Raw genomic sequence first — 17,539 nt, forward strand, 5'->3', positions numbered from 1 at the left:
TTGGGCACTGGGCCAAGATCAAGCCAGAGACAGACTCTCAGAAGTGGGCACTTTGGGGTGCAGCTGGCCTCTTCCGCCGACTCAGTGCTTTGCTGCTAAGTATAATTCAATTTGGTTCACATCTTTATAGATAGGCACAACATGTATGAAACTGACCTCATTTGGTCGAATTCCTCAGGTTTTTACTAAGGACTTTGAGGCTATTTTCTTAAAGAACTGCTCGGATAAAGACTTTCATTCTTAAAGGAGCTGATTGTGTTTAAGTTTCCTGCTTTAAAATAATGAGCCTACATCTTATTGAAATTGAAAGTGTTTTGAGAGTCACTAGAATGCTTCTAGGTACTTTTTTTTTTTTTTTTTTTTTAATTATTCAAGGGCTTCTGCCTTGGTACTCAGGGTCTCTACAGGCAGCATAGTGGGTTAGCTCTGGGCCCTTCTGAAAGGTTCCCTGCGTTCCTCTGCTCAGTGTCCACAGACCTCATGCTTCCTCCTCATGACTCTACGAAGAAATCTTCCTTCTTTGAAGGGGGGTGGGGGGTGCTAAGGTGTAGACGGCTGTAAGACATAGGTCTGATGGATAAATCTGTCACTGTGGTATTGCAGGCATGTGTGAAGATTCGTGAGAAGAGGAAGTTTTATGACGTTCCACTGCAGCTGCTTGGAAAGGTCAAGCCCACCAGGAAAATAAAGCACCGTTCTTGGAAGAACACAGGTGCTATGATTTTCCCCTTAAAGTCAGCCTACTCAACATATTTCAAATTGATAACATAAAATTAATTAATTAATTCATTCATTCATTCAAAGGACACAAAAATGAATACGTAAGAGCCCCTCCCTCATACCAGGGAGCTCACAGACGTGTTAAGAAATGATTGCTGTGCCAAATGGTCATAAGAAGCATAACAGAGAAAGTATGTATAGGTAATCAAAGTTCAAAATGTATAGGTATGTAATAGTACATACCTATGTACAAATGAATGTATAGGTAATCAAAGTTCAAAGACATTTATACTCCAAGACCTAGGTGAGATGGGTAGGAATAATATTTGATGGAGATAAATATACAGTCCAACATAGATTGAAAAAGGCCTGTGGACTGATTACAAGGTCAGGGATATCTGCTGTTATGATGTGGCAGACAAGAACGGAGACTATGGCTTTGTGCAGGCCCATGCTTCAATCCTGGTTCTGTCATTTACTGTTTCTCTGATGATAGACACATGCCTTCACCTCTCTGTGCCTCAGTGTTCTTATCTGTAAAATGGATGCAATAATAGGTCCTGCGGGAAGGGTTGTTAGGAAGATGAAATGAAACAATGTATTTCCAGTGCTTAGAAAATAGCCTTGCCACAAATAAATAAATAAATAAACAAATGATGCTTAGTAGTATTTAACAGCTATGATTATTACTCCTAATGAGTTCTTCAGAAAAGCAAAAAAAAGATGTCAGACTTTTGCTTTGCAATTTGCCCAGTGGTAATCAGCAGTCTTCTGATAAGCTCTGTGGCTTGTGTACTGGCCTCCCAAAGGGATACAAAGCAACAGGATGAATCACTCCTTTAGATCCGATAGTCTGTCCAAAAGAAGAAAGTGGCTATGTCACCTTAGGATTCTAGATGGGCAAGAAGGGAAAACATGGGTATGGTGGAACACAAACTCAAACCGTAACGCAAGCACATGACCAAGAGCGATCACAAGAAGCGTATCAGAAAAGTTCAAGTCTGAACTAACTGAGGCAATCCAAAACCCCAGAGACCACAGAAAGAGAGGTTTTAGGTGAGAAGCTCGGGGTGGGGGTTTGGGGGAATGGACCCAGCTCCAGCACTTGGTGGCCAAAACTATAGTTGGACCAGAGAAGGCGGGGTTCTGGGAGATGTGCTTTTGTCTGTTTTCTCTGACCAGGAGAATGTGCAGAAAGGATGAGCTCGGGTATGAGATAGTGGAGGCCGACAAGCTTTTAAGAAATGTGTAGTTGCTTTAAATTAAATCAGATCTCTGGAATAAATAACAGACGATGAAGTACTGAAATTCTGTAAGTTGTAATGGATTGAAATTAGAAGAATTGGGGCGCCTGGGTGGCTCAGTGAGGTAAAGCCTCTACCATGGGCTCAGGTTATCATCCCAGGGTCTGGGATCGAGCCCCGCATCGGGCTCTCTGCTCAGCAAGGAGCCTGCTTCCCCCTCCTTCTCTCTCTGCCTGCCTCTCTGCCTGCTTGTGGTCTCTGTCTGTCAAATAAATAAATAAATAAATAAATAAAAGAAATTAGAAGAATCTTAGAGAAAAGAATGCATGTTGGAAAAAATTGCTGGCTTGCCCATTTTCTCATTTTCAGAAACAGAAAGGAAGTTGATTTTATAGACTACAGACAGGTGAGCATGTGGTCCATCTTGGACAAAAATTGGTTCTAGAAGGCTTATTTTGTGAGCACCTTGAAGAGAGTGTGATGATCACTAGGACGCAGTACTGGGTGATGAGGATCAGGCCCCATCAGGCTAATCCCACTTCTGCCTTCCTCCTCCCTCCATGTTCTTTGGTGTTTTCGGGACAAGAATCCTAAGAAGTCCACTGAGCTATGAGTTTGGATCTCCGCAAAGAGTATGATAAACCTCTTGTGATGTTGTTGAAAATGAGAAAAAAGAAAGGGGGGTAGGATTCACAAATAGTTAAGTTAACTTGGAAACTGTCAGAAGGTCTATAAAGGGCAGCGATAATGGGAAACTCCAAGCAGGGAGGGTCTAGTGGTGTGGGAGAAAGCTCTGTTCCACCTTGTCTGGGGTGAATGTTATTTTTGCTCATGACTACCATTTATGACACACCCCTACATGTCATGTAATATATATAAAGTATCATTTGATTGTTACAGAACTCTGTGAGGTATTATTTTACAGAGAGATTAAGTAACTTTCCCAAGGCACGCTGACACACAGCCAGAGACCCAGGATTTGAACTTCAGACCGTCTGATTCAGGGCCATTGCTCTCTCAGTTATGCCAACTGGCTTAAATAGCCAAAGTGGGAGGGAGAGATGGGGAACACATGCAATGGAATCATTGGGATCTGAAATGACACTGTCAGAGGGACAGACTGACTCCAACAAGAAGCAATTTAAGTGGGTATATTGAAGACTATGTATAGTCTCCCCTCTTCCCTCCAGGAGCTCTAACGTAAGCACAGGATGGAACAGACATGGCTTTGGAGGTGTTTGGGTGACCTGAGACATTAGTGTGATACAGCAGCCCCAAAAGACCAAATAAAACAACCCCACTAAATTAGATTTGGGTCCATCTTGAGAGCATATCATAGATAAATGAGATTTGGAACAAGAAAACCCGGGAAGGGCTCTGTCTGCTGCTTGGAGCCACTCGCATAATGCCGATGGAGTAAAGGGAGAAGACTGAGCTCTGCTTGGCTGCTTTTTGACAGTCTTCACGTCCAGGAAGACACTAGGACTACAAAATGTGCACTGACGCTGGTGAGGGAGAGACTTGTAGCAGCAGACAACGTTGCTAACCCTATCTCCTGGAGCCACTCTTGAAGCAGGATGTGGGCAAAGTTCTAAGGGAAAGTAGCTGACAACCACGTCAGATGGGGGACAAGGGGGGAAAGAAGCTAGAGATGTTCGCTGGGAAGAGACAGCTTTAGAGGTCATCTTGACTGGTCTTGACGTGCTGCAGGGCCATCACATGAGAACACATGTCTGTTAATTCTCCAGAACAGTGGTTTGGAGACTCGCTTGACTGTTACCTATAGGGAGAATTATATTTTATATCTCCACCCAGAAGACACAGAAATACACACATATATCTGAAGAAAGTGTTCCTGAAAGCATTATTACCCTCCCTGTGTTCAATTTACTTTGATACTTTCCGTTGTATTCTATTTGACTCCATTCTTTTTCATTAAAAAATATTTGTTGAGCCCATTAAATTGATATGTGACTCATTAATGGGTTGAAATTCATAGTTTAAAAATCAGTGTGGTAGAGACTAGAGTGAGGATCCACCAATGGAAGCTCCAAGGGCCAGTTCCTACTTCAGGCTCACAAAGAACTTCCACCAAGCGGGAGTGACAGAAGGCAGGATTGGTGTCCTCAGGAAGCACGAGCTCTTGCTTCTCAAGGCATTCAAGCTTAGACTGAATGAGGGTGTGATGCGGGAAGGATTCAAACATCAGATGGGGAGTGAATGAAATCGACCACAAAGACACTCTCCATTTCTGAGATGCTGCCATTGGCTGAGTTCCTGCCCTTTTAGGCTATGTTAATGGAAGCATGGTGTACCTCTCTCCGGAGGTGAAGGCGGCTTTGCGCCTTGCTATTCAGACCACAAATCAGAGTATCAGAACCAATGTGGGAATGCACTTGGAGCTATATTTTTGAAGCTACTGACTTATTTATTCATTAGTCCAACAAATATTTGTGGTGTGTCTAGGACAAGCCAAGCACACGCTTGGTAGGCTCTCTGCAGGTCAGGCTGACATAGCTCAGGCTGTGTGGCACTCACTGCCTAGTTAGGAGAAGGTAATCACTCAACACATATTTTCTGAGTGCCTAGCTATCTGTCAGTCACTGCTTTGGGCACTGGTGACATATCAATTCGAAAACAGATTTATTTTATTATTATTATTTTTTTAAGATTTTATTTATTTGTCAGAGAGAGAGAGAGAGAGAGCGAGCACAGGCAGCAGAGTGGCAGGCAGAGACAGAGGGAGAAGCAGGCTCCCTGCCGAGCAAGGAGCCCGATGTGGGACTCGATCCCAGGACGCCAGGATCATGACCTGAGCCGAAGGCAGCCGCTTAACCAACTGAGCCACCCAGGCGTCCCTCGAAAACAGATTTAAACACTACCTGCCTCCATGGAGTTTACAGATTATGCACAACATACGCATAAGTAATTGATCAATTTTGACTGTGTTGAGGGCAGAGTAACCAGAGAAGGTAGCAGCCAAGTGCAAGAGTCAGGGACATGTCCCCAAGGAGGTGGCATCAAAACTGCCACGTGGAAGATGAGTGCTTCCATGAGACAGAGCAGGAGGGAACATTCCAGACAGAGGAAACAGCAAGCATCTGGGGATACGAAAGAAAGTTGGGCTGGCTGGGATGTGGAAGCGGGAAAGGACTGACCACATAGGGTCAGGAAGTGGGATTTCAGGCTAAGAGTAAGGATAGACTCCGTTAGAGGGATGTAGAACTATAGGGAGTTCTAGGGATAGAAAGATAAGCAGAGGTTCAGGAGAAGATGGGTGTGGAAGATTCGTGGGAGGTTGCCTCGGCCTCACTTGGGGCATGAGCTGGAGGGAGGGGACAAGGAAGACCCCTGTATATCTATCTTGAGCAGCTAGCGGTGATGGTGGGGTGAGGGAGAGAAGGAGATGAACAGCGGAGAGGGTGGAGTGGAGAAGGTGAGGTTGGTCTGGGACATCTTTCCTCATGCAGTTTTCTTTCCTTAAAATACCATCATCCCACTCGTCTGCTGGGAAAGCACCTGTTCGTCCTCCAACACTCCAGCCCCCATGAAGCCTTACTTAACCCTCCTCTTTGTCAGACAGAAGCAATCCTCCCCACTCCGTATTGCCGTTTTTCCCTTACAGACTTTGATCGCTGCCTCCACAATGATCTGTCCCATTTATTTGTTCGCCTATAATAATAATAATGCCCATGAACACTGACTGACAGCCCGGCACTGTTGTAGGCCCTTTATACATATCGCCTCACTTAATCTCCACAATAGCTCTTTATGTCAATACCATTACTGCCCCCATTTCACCAGGAAACGGAGGCTCAGGCGGGCAGGTAGCTCCCTTGCTCAGAAGGCACTGCTGGTCAGGGCGGAGCTGGGATCCAAGACCCGGGTGGTCTGGCTCCAGGGTCCGTGCTCTTAATCACTGTGTGCGTCTGGTTTTCCAGGGGATTATAGAGCCTTGCAGTTAGGGACCATGGAATCGGACCTTTTTTTTTTTTTTTTTTAAAGAAATACACCCTTGGAGAGCTTTGATTACCAAAAATAAGAAAAATAAACACAGTTGCAACTTATAAACAAAACCAAAATGAATAGCTATCTAGATTTTTTTTTTCACCCCTGCAAATCCCAGAAATTTTGTTATTTGGAAACCAAGATGGGAGTGCTTGGGTGGCTCAGTCCACTGATGAATCTCAGGATGTACACTCAGTCCTGCCTCACCGGCAGCCCTCGTAACTTATTGGACGAACTGCTGGGTGCTCCGAACACATCTGGAGCTTTCCCGACTCTGTGGCTTTACTAGGATATTTGCTTGCTCCAACTCTCTAAAACCTAACCCATTCAAGCTCAAATTTCCTTTTGTGAAGTCTTTCTGAAATGCTCCCACTGAATCCCTTCAGTATTTCTGTGTAGTGTGTGTGTGGGGTGAGAACACTTAAGATCTAGTCTCTTACCTTTTTGGTTTTTTAAGATTTTATTTATTTATTTGACAGACAGAGATCACAAGTAGGCAGAGAGGCAGGAAGAGGCAGAGAGAGGGGGAAGCAGGCTCCCCACGGAGCAGAGAGCCCAATGTGGGGCTCCATCCCAGGATCCTGAGATCATGACCTTAGCCGAAGGCAGAGGCTTAACCCACTGAGCCCCCCAGGTGCCCCTAGTCTCTTACCTTTTTAAAAACATCCCCAGCCCCTGGAGATGCCCCGCACAGGACCTGGACCTAAGAGGCCCTTAAGAAGGACTGGTAGAGTAAGTCAATGGCAGGAAAACATTCCCACATCGAAGGAAGGGTTAGGATTGTCAACATAAAGTTGGGGTTGGCAACATTTTTCTGTAAAGGAGCAGATAGCAAATATCTTGGGCTTTGCGGGCCATAAATTCTTGGTTGCAATGGCTCAGCTCTGCTGTTGTAGTGTGAAAGCAGCTACAGACAATATGAAAACAAATGTACTGTGTTTCAATAAAACTTTATGTATGGATACTGATGTTTGAATTTTGCCTAATTTTCATGCATCATGAAATGTTATTAAAAATTTTTTTTGGACTGTTTAAAAATGTAAAAACCATGCTTAGCTCACAGATGGTGAAAGCCAGGCCTTGGGAAGATTTGCCCCATCGGCTACAGTTTGCCAATCCCTGGCCTGGGGCTGGTGGCCCAAAGGATGTGGACTCCCTGGGGTTCGCTTCGGTACCCTGCCTTCCATCAGAGGGGCAGCTGCGTATCCCTCAGGGAGCTGTCCTCACCAGAGATGTCTAATCTGAGGGTCTGTGGGTTACCTGGGGTGGGGTCGGGGGCTGGAGAGATGAAACCCACTGAGGTGGGGCCGAGGAGGGACGCGACAGGACCTCTAAAGCCCTTTCCTTTACAAGGTTCTCCGCAGCAGCTTCCTGGGCTGAGGAATAAAACCACAGGAGCCGAACTGATTGGAGAGAGGAAGGTCATTGTGAATTAGTGAAAAGGTCTGAGTTATAAAATGGTTTATAAGAAATTATGCTTCATTGTGTTCAAGGACATTCGGCGATCAAACGAACACTTAACAAAGGGCTGTCAATAAGCCATTTGAATTGCACTTTGTATTTTTCAAAGTGCTTTCCAGTACATTATCTTCATTGATCCGAGCAGGAACCCTAGGAGATGGACAACCCCATTTTACAGGTGAGGTCACACCAGCTGAGGTGGTTCAGAACCAGGTCTGTGCTGCCTGAAGCCACCTCCCAGGGCTGGCTGGTGAGTAGACAAAAATGACGACGTTATATTTTGCATCAAGGCTGTATTCTGAAGTTTCCATATGGAATATCATTTATATTTGTATGAAGATTGAGCATGCTTACCTCAAGCTAATTTAAAAAAAATGTTTTAAAGTAATCCTATACCCAACATTGGGCTTGAACTCACCACCCTGAGATCAAGAGTCCCATGCTCCACCGACTGAGCCTGCCAGGTGCCCCAACACAGGCTAATTTTTAACTCTTGAGTAGGTACTAGAAACATGGCCATAGTCCAGATTAGCACGCAGAGTTTGTCAAACTATATTAGTAAAACATAGCAAAAGTTCATTAAATGCTAACAAGTAAGAATATGGGGCTTTACCCTGTTTACTCACATCAGGATGACAAAGGGTTTTCCACTGTGTTATCTCCAAGAGAGAGGCAATCTTTTTCCTCATAGATGGCATGAAGGTAAGTAGAAAAGCACTTGGAATTGGAAAGGTATCTCAGGGTCTGAAATTCTTCCATCTGGTAAATTAGTAGTTTCAAGAAATTAGAAGGACCCTTATAGTGGAGGAGATTGAAACCAACTGCCTTGTGGTGCTTTCCTTCCTCCCTGTCCGAGGGAGTCTGACCCGGGGGCAAACCCGAGAAGCAGGCAGCCAGCAAGCCCTAGTGATTTAGGGGAGAAATCTGCTTCTCCCCCAACCCCAACTTGGGGCTCTCATCAGCATTTCCTTGCCAAATTAGGCTTTGGCACAGCTAAGAATGCCTTGGCAAACTTTTTTAATTTCCCAAGAGCAACTTCCTGGTTCTTAATTAGGCCTTTTATTCCTAGATGTCTATATTTAACTGTGCTCTGTTAGCGCTGACCCCTTTTGGATACTGCCAAGAACTTCAGGGAAGTGGCGGTTGAGTCTAGACAGGGCAATTATTCAGATAACTAAGTTCCCCAAACCTGTTCTTAAAGCAAGACACTATGAGGAAATGTTCAGTTATCAACCGGTGCCTGCCTGAATTCACTAGGTAACTGCCCAGGGGTCTACCTCACTTTGCCAGGGAGGCAGAGAGCAGATACTTAACCCAGGGAAGGATGGAGGCCTTGAGAGGTCAGGGTTGCCCCCATGAACTTGGTGGGGTAGAGAACGGAGGAGGGGGAATGGTGGAATGAGAAAAAGTCCTAGAAAAAGACTCTTGGCTCTAAATGAGGAAAGTGTGAGAATGTTCATTCTACCTGTCCATAAAAAGAGAAAAATGGAAAGTACCCTGAATGCCTATCACCCGAGAGATGGGTCAATAAATTGCAGTACATGCCTACGAGGAAATGTAATTCAGCAGTGTGAAAAGGGATGGACTGGACCTTCGTGGGTTGCTGTGGATACTTCCCACAGAGCAAAGACAGTAGGGTGCATGTGACTATCTACTACATGAAAACATTTGTGGAAATGTAAAACAGCAATAATAATTATACTGTATATTGTTTATGGACAGCATATCTGCAGTAAGAGCACTTTAAAAATCCATGGTAATTAAAAAAAAAATCAACTGATCCTCCTTTTTTTTTTTTTCCTTCCTTAAAGAAAAGAAAAAATGACTGATGTTCAAGAGAGCAGTTATTTCTGGGGAGGGAGGGATGAGGAAGTGAGCCTGCAAAGGGCTCAAAGTCTTTAGCTGAGGCTGTCGTGTTTACTGTTTTCTGCTGGGTGGGAAATTACCCATGATTTGTATTAGTATACTCTTTAGCATGCCTAAAATCCTTCATTACAAATGAAGAGGTGCAGGAAGGAGAGCCAGAGCTACTGTTTGCTGGGGTTGGGACGGGGTGACAGGAAATGTCTCAGGAGAGGAGAGCCCCTGGCTTCTCTCCTCCCTGAACTGTGTGATCAAATATCATTTCAGGGAAACGAGAGTGTGGAACAGCTCCAGAAGGGAGTGCATAGAACAAGATTCTAGAAACAGTTTGGCCTCTTTCCGGAGCTGAGTGACCTGATCTGTTGTGAGCCCTGGTCTCTCTCAGGTCCCTCCTCTGAGTGGAGGTTTTCCCCCATCTTACCAAAGTCTAGCTGCCTATGGTGGTAGAAGTCGTCCTGGAAAGTGCTGTAGGGAGGCATTGTGGTGTGGGAGGTGGAGGGAGTGAGCTTATAAATACTAGACAGAGCTGGGTTAAAAATCTGCTTTACATAGCTCTTGACACTTTGCAAATGACCCTTGGCAATGATTACATGGCAGAAGAATATTTTCTTCTTGTTGTTTTATTATGGAGAATTTTGAAGGTACATAAAATTAGATACTATTACTCCTATTTTAAAAAGTACTCATCAGTCAACCTCCCTAAAGTATAAACTTATGGTCAGTCTTTCCCTGTCCACCCACTGATCCACTCTCCAACATTTATCATATCATTCTGAGCAAATCTCAGACAGAAGACCACATATTAGTCAGGGTTTTCCAGAAAAACAAAACCATGGATTTTTCTCTCTATCCAGATTTATTATAAGGAATTGGCTCATTCAGTTGTGGGAGTTAGAAATTTAGGTAAGAGTTGACATTGAAGACTTGAGTCTGAATTCTGCACGCTGGAAATTCAGGGAGGGTTTCTCCTATATTGGCACCCTCAGGCAGAATTGCTTCTAAGTCTATAAACTCAGTCTTCAGTTTCAATGCCTTCAACTGGTTGGGCGAGGCCCACCCACATTATGGGGGGTAATGAGTTTAACTAAAAATCTACTGATTTAAGTGTTAGTCACATCTGAAAAATATCCACACAGCAACATCTAGACTGGTGTTTGACCAAACACCTGGGCACCATAGCTTAGCTGAGGTGACACAAAATTAATTATTACTGATCATTTTATTTGTAACTACTTAACTATGTATAAAAAAAGACAAGGACTCCTTGGGGCACTTGGGTGGCTCAGTTGGTTAAGTGTCTTACTCTTGACTTCAGCTCTGGTTGTGAGCTTGGTGTGTTGGGATCTAACCCTGCATCAGGCTCTGTGGAGTCTGCTTGAGATTCTCTCTCTCCATCTCCCTCTGCCTCTCTCCGTCCCTCTAAAATAAATCACTCTTTTAAAAAAAATAAGGACTCCTTTTTTAAACAACCACAGTATTATCACACTAAATTAAATTAACAATTATCTTAAAATCCTCAGACATCCAATTAAATTAAATTTTAACTTTCCAATTGTCTCACAAATGTCATAATTTTCATTTTTATAATTTGTTAATTTTAGTTAGGCTCCAACCAAGGTCCCAGACTTGTGATTGGCTAAGAAAAGCATTTGAGAATGTACAACATCTGTTCCTGATTAGAACTCTTCAAAGTAGAGGAATAGAGGAAACATTCCTCAACTTCATAAAATCTATCTATGAAAAACCCACAGTGAATATCATTTTCAATGGGGAAAAACTGACAGTGTTCCCTTTGAGATCAGAAAGATGACAAGGATGCCCACTCCCACCACTGTTGTTCAACATAGTTCTAGACATCCTAGCAACAGCAATCAGAAAACAAAAAGAAATAAAAGGTATTAAAATTGGCAAAGAAAAAGTCAAATTCTCTCTCTTTGCAGATGACATGATACTTTATATGGAAAACCCAAATGACTACACCCCCAAACTACTAGAACTCATACAGCAATTCAGTAATGTGGCAGGATACAAAATCAATGAACAGAAATCAGTTGCTTTCTTATACACTAACAATGAAAATATAGAAAGGGAAATTAGAGAATCGATTCCATTTACTATAGCACCAAGAACCATAAGATAACTTGAATAACTTGATACCTAACCAATGAGGTAAAGGATCTGTACTCAAGGAACTACAGAACACTCATGAAAGAAATTGAGGAAGACACAAAAAGATGGAAAAGCATTCCATGCTTATGGATTAGAAGAATAAACATTGTTAAAATGTCTATACTGCCTAGAGCAATCTATACTTTCAATGCCATCCTGATCAAAATTCCACTGACATTTTTCAAAGAACTGGAACAAACAATCTTAAAATTTGTATGGAACCAGAAAAGACCCCGAATTGCTAAGGAAATGTTGAAAAAAAAAACCCAAAACCCCAAAACTGGGGACATCACGTTCTGATTTCAAGCTTTACTACAAAGCTGTGATCACCAAGACAGCATGGTACAGGCACAAAAACAGACATATAGACCAGTGGAACAGAGTAGAGAGCCCAGAAATGGATTCCCAACTCTATGGTCAAATAATCTTCAACAAAGCAGGAAAAAATATCCAGTGGAAAAAAAGTCTCTTCAATAAATGGTGCTGGGAAAATCAGACAGCTATGTATAGAAGAATGAAACTCAACGATTCCCTTACACCATATGCAAAAATAAACTCAAAATGGATGAAAGACCTCAAAGTGAGACAGGAATCTATCAAAATCCTAGAGGATAACATAAGCAATAACCTCTTTGACATCGACCACAGCAACTTCTTTCAGACATGTCCCCAAAGGCAAAGGAAACAAAAGCAAAATGAACTTTTGGGACCTCATCAAGATAAAAAGCTTCTAGACAGCAAAGGAAACAGTCAACAAAACAAAGAGGCAAGCATGGAATGGGAGAAGATATTTGCAATTTGTCACTACAGATAATGGGCTGATATCCAAGAGCTGTAAAGAACTCCACAAACTCAAACTTTCAAAAAAGCAAATAATCATGTTAAAAAATGGGCAGAAGATATGAGCAGACACTTCTCCAAAGAAGACATGTAAATGGCTAACAGACATATAAAAAATGTTCATCATCATTAGCCATTAGGGAGATTCAAATCAAAACCACATTGAGATACACCTTATACCAGTTAGAACGGCCAAAATTAACAAGTGTTGGAGAGGATGTGGAGATAGGGGAACCCTCTTACACTGTTGGTGGGAATGCAAGTTGGTGCAGCCAGTTTGGAAAACAGTGTGTAGGTTCCTTAAGAAATTAAAAATAGAGCTACCCTATGATCCTGCCATTGCACTACTGGGTATTTACCCCAAAGATACAGATGTAGTGAAAAGAAGGGCCATCTGTACCCCAATGTTCATAGCAGCAATGGCCACAATTGCCAAACTATGGAAAGAGCCAAGGTGCCCTTCAACCGACGAATGGATAAAGAAGATATGGTCCATATATACAACGGAGTATTATGCCTCCATCAGAAAGGATGAATACCCAACTTTTGTATCAACATGGATGGGACTAGAGGAGATTATGCTGAATGAAATAAATCAAACCGAGAAAGTCAATTATCATAGGGTTTCACTTACTTATGGAGCATAAGGAGTAACATGGATGACATTAAGAAAAGGAAAGAAAAGTGAATTGGGCGAAATAAGAGGGGGAAACGAACCATGAGACTGTGGACTCTGAGAAACAAACTGAAGGGAGGGAGGTGGAGGTTTAGGTGAGCCTGGTGGTGGGTATTAAGGAGGGCATGTATTGCATGGAACACTGGGTGTGATGCATAAACAATGAATCTTGGAACACTAAAAAAATAAAATTAAATTTAAAAAAAAGTATGTGTTTTGTATCTCTTAATTTATAGTTTCCCCCAATATCTCTTTCTCTTCCTTGCAATTAATTTCTTAAAAATATTATCTGTACTGTGTAAAATAGAAGCTCTCAGTCTGGATTTTGCAGGTTGCATTCTCTTAGTGACATTCATCATGATCCTCTATCCTCTGTGTTTCTGTAAACTGGTAGTTAAGTTTAGAGACTCAACCAGCCATTTAAAGAGACACTTCTTTGCATAATTTGAAGGGGTCCCTGAAGAATTCCTTGTTACCTATTCTGCAAACAAAGAAACAAACAAGCCAAAGCAACATACCTCCCATATTACCTTGCTGAGACTAAAATCACACTTCTAAAAATAATTTTGTTTCAATTCCCGATTAAAATGTAATACTCCTAGGGGCACCTGTGGCTCAAACCATTAAACGTCCGCCTTCGGCTCAGGTCATGATCTTGGGGTCCTTGGATGGAGTCCTGCATTGATATCCCTGCTCAGTGGGGAGTCTGCTTCTCCCTTTGCCTCTTCCCCCCTGCTTGTGTTTTCTGTCCCTCTCAAATGAATAAAAAATAAAATCTTTAAAAATGTGATACTCCTAGAAAAGGGAAAATTTATTAGACATTTATCCTTGAGTATGAATGCTTTTATGAAATCCTTTTCCAAGTCAGTTTCTGAAAGTGAGGGAAGAGAGTGGAAAGTCCCTGAGAAGAGCACATGGGCAGTGAGTGTGTGTTTCATAGCCAGGGGATAGGGTGTTTCTATGAGAGGGAGAGAATTGGTTAAGAGGGAACTTTTCTTCAAAGCCCCCTCAGCTGTTAAACATTGCTAGCACTATGGACACTGTATTCAGTGTTTTAAAGCCACTATTTAATTTCAATCTTCTAACCACCTGGGAAATGAGAAGTGCTTATACCCATTTTAAAGTTAGAAACACTGAGGCTCAGCCAGGTGTAAGCAACTGGTTAAAGATCTTGTGGCTAATAAGTGGCATATAAAGATTAAGGATGTGGACTAAGGATTCCTCCTTACATCCTGGCCTCTGTGCTCTTTCTACCAACCCACAGCTACTGCTACTGCCCCCCTACTCTGTTACTTCAGCTTTGGGATGGCTTGACAGGAGAGGTGAGAGATGATCCCCCAACATGGGTGCCTTCCAACCTCTGGTGTAACCTGTTCCTAGACACATTCTGGGGATCATGCCCAAAATCAGGCTGTCACAGAGGGCAGTCAGGGATCTTCCCAGTGGCCTCTGAGTTAACAAATCTGTTTTGTTTCCTTTTTTTTTTTTTTTTCCTCTTTGCCCTTTTCTGGGATAAAAGATGGAAACACTATCTCTGGGAAGCCAGCCTGCTGATTAGACAGGAACGGTGCTTAGGACTTCTGCGGGGCCACCATGAGTCAGCAATACTTTGAACCCAATTTTATTTGTTTATTGTACAAATGAAATCGTAAGAGGAACAGAAATAATGATTTAAAGAAAAAGAATCACAAGATCCCAACAAAATCAACTGTTTCCATGTCCTTGTGGTCCTTGTCAGACTCTCACTGGAAGCATGTGAATTTTTCCAGTTTTATTCCATTCTTCTCTGAGCCTACAAAACAGGCCGAGGAAGTGGGGAAGGGACCGATGTCCCTCTGCCCTCCTCTGAAACACGGCCATTTTAAACGGCTCAGTCAAAAGCATTAACCTGCAAGACTCCACATCCAGGGAAGCCGAAGAGAGGGGCCAGGACAGCCTTGTTAACTTCCAGCTTCCTCATTTTCTTCTGCCGTCCTTTCTGAGAACACAGCCACGAACCTTTGTAGGGCAGCTCTTTCGTTTAGAACCAGAAGTGGAAGATCAAAACTAGCCTGGGTAATTGAGAAAGAGAGAAAGAAACCAACTGTAATGTCTAAGCAGTTCTGATCTTCCTTAATACTGAGATCACACAGCGGCAACCCTCCTCTCATTTCTGGGTGACTTAAACCTCTTTACTTAGAAAAATGTATTTTGTAGACAATTTCAACATTCAAAGACAAAAGGAAATGTGTGGAACCAGTTGAACATTGGACAATTGTCAGCTGTTTATTCATATTATATCTGTGCAATGTATGCTGGGAGTAGACACAGCGAACCTTCATCAGCTTGGTGTGTATGTAGACAGTTAAGTTATGTGAGGCACAATCTCTCACTGTAGCCAGCTAAGAGGAAGCTGGAGTGCATTAACTATCATTACCTACGTACAATAAAGTCTTCGAAACATCCTTAAAGAGGAATGCAACAAGAAAAAAAAAAAAGTTAAGTTTTTGGAAGAAGTCATTTGTCTTGAGCCGAATTCATCTGGGTATGATCAGGGTTGCTGCAGACATAAAACTGTCTGGAGTCTGGCTTCAGGGTTTAGAATTATAAAATATTCATGGCGTATAATTTTGCATAATTTGTTTAGCTACCAAGACATAATTTAGTTATTTGGTGCATGAATCCTTCAGAAGGCCTAAAGAAGAGAAAAATGGACTTTAAGAAGCTCGATTCAGCTTTGAGGCAAATACAGATAAACTTATCCCACAGTGCCCTGTGTAGTCAATACACATAAACACATGTATACGCACATGTGTGTGCACGCACACACACGTACACTCCCTCTGCGTGTAATTGATTCTTCCTAGTGATCTTTAACACTGCTGCACCGGGCATTTTACGTATATCACGTACCTAGTTTCACTCTGCATGGGATAGCCTATAAACCCAAAAGAAAGAGCTATGGAATATTTTCGATTTCTGCAAGATGCATTTAGATGATAAAATTCCTTGACTGTAAGTTCGATAACGAACATGATAATTTATTTATTCAAAGCATAAAGAGCTGACCTCCCTGCCCAGTGCTGTGCTGAGCACCAACTGGTGTATTTGTCAGAAGAGGTTTCCATCCCCGGGGTGGAGCTTACAGTCTGGTTAAAACAAGACACATAAACAGGAACAACTCGAGAACAACTAGCTTTCAGGCACTATTTAAGCAAATGCAAGCAAGCATGGCAGAGCCCTCAGACGAAGATTGCAGAGACGTGCAAATGAGGGAAGGTGCGCTGTCTCTCTGCCCTCATTGCCCCTGCCCAGGCTGCACCCCTGGCCCCTCTCTAGAGGACGCAGACACGGCATCGTTGTCTCTGCGCCTGCAGTCTTGCCCCTTCCAACCCATTCTCCATACTGAAGTGGTAGAAGTGTTCTCTAACTGCAGATCTGACTCTGGTTGTTTCCCTTCCCCTTAAGAAAAAGCCCGCACGCTTTAGGCTGGTACGCAAAGCCTATCTCCCAGGCCCCAGCAGAACAGCTCGCTGGTTCTTCGAGAGGTGACCTTGCACTTCTCAAACTCACGGCCGAGCTTCTCTCCTCTTGCAGTGCTGTCGCTCCCGCGCCCTGCTTACTCCGGTTCTTCTTCAGTTTCAGCTCAGGCTTCATTCCTTCCACGAAGCCGCCTCGTACTCCGTGAGACTGGGCCAGTACTCCCTATGTGTCCCTCATTGCTCTGGAACTTTCCCTGGCCCACACGGAGCATTCTCGGTGTCAGTAATCAGAAACCAATGAAGTTAGTAGAGCTCTGAGGTCAGAGCTTCTGGGTCTGAAACCAAGACCCATCATTTACTAGTTTAGTAAATTTTTAGAAAGATTTATTTATTTTATTTCTTTAAGATTTATTTATTTGAAAGAGAGAGCATGAGCAGGAGGAGGGGCAGAAGGAGAGGCAGACTCAGGGGTGATGACATGAACCAAAGGCAGATGCCCAATCAACTGAGCCACAGAGGCACCTCATAGATTTATTTATTTGAAAGAGAGAGAGCACACAAGCATGAGTCCAGGAGAGGTGGAAGGAGAGGGGAATCTTAAGCAGGCTCTGTGCTGAGTGCTGAGCCCCAGGCTGGGCTCAGTCTCATGACCCCGAGATCATGACCTGAGCAGAAGCCAAGAGTTAGCCGCTTAACCAACTGCATCACTCAGGTGCCCCTACTAGTTTTGTAACCTTAAGGTAAATTGCTGACCCTCCCTGTGACACTGGTTTTTAATCAGCAAAATCATTAATGACAATACCTACAACCTGGGGCTATTGCAGGGATAAATTAGATTATATATAAGTCCTTAGACTAGAGCCTGGCATGTTTTGTCTACTGCTAGGGTAATTACTGGTTAGTATCCTCCCCTTAACACCAGAAACCCTGCTCCCGAACCAAGCACGCTGCTGCAGCCAATCTCAAAGGCTGATGGATCGAGATCCAAGCTTGCCTGTAGCCCCCACAGCAAGCACTTTGGGAGACTTCTAAACGAGAAGGGTCAGGGCCAGGGCCAGGTATTTTTGTGTCTCTCCCTATTCCTGAACACAGCACCT

The sequence above is a fragment of the Neovison vison genome, chromosome 11 (assembly GCF_020171115.1).
Source record: "Neovison vison isolate M4711 chromosome 11, ASM_NN_V1, whole genome shotgun sequence".
Classification (NCBI taxonomy): Eukaryota; Metazoa; Chordata; class Mammalia; order Carnivora; family Mustelidae; genus Neogale; species Neogale vison.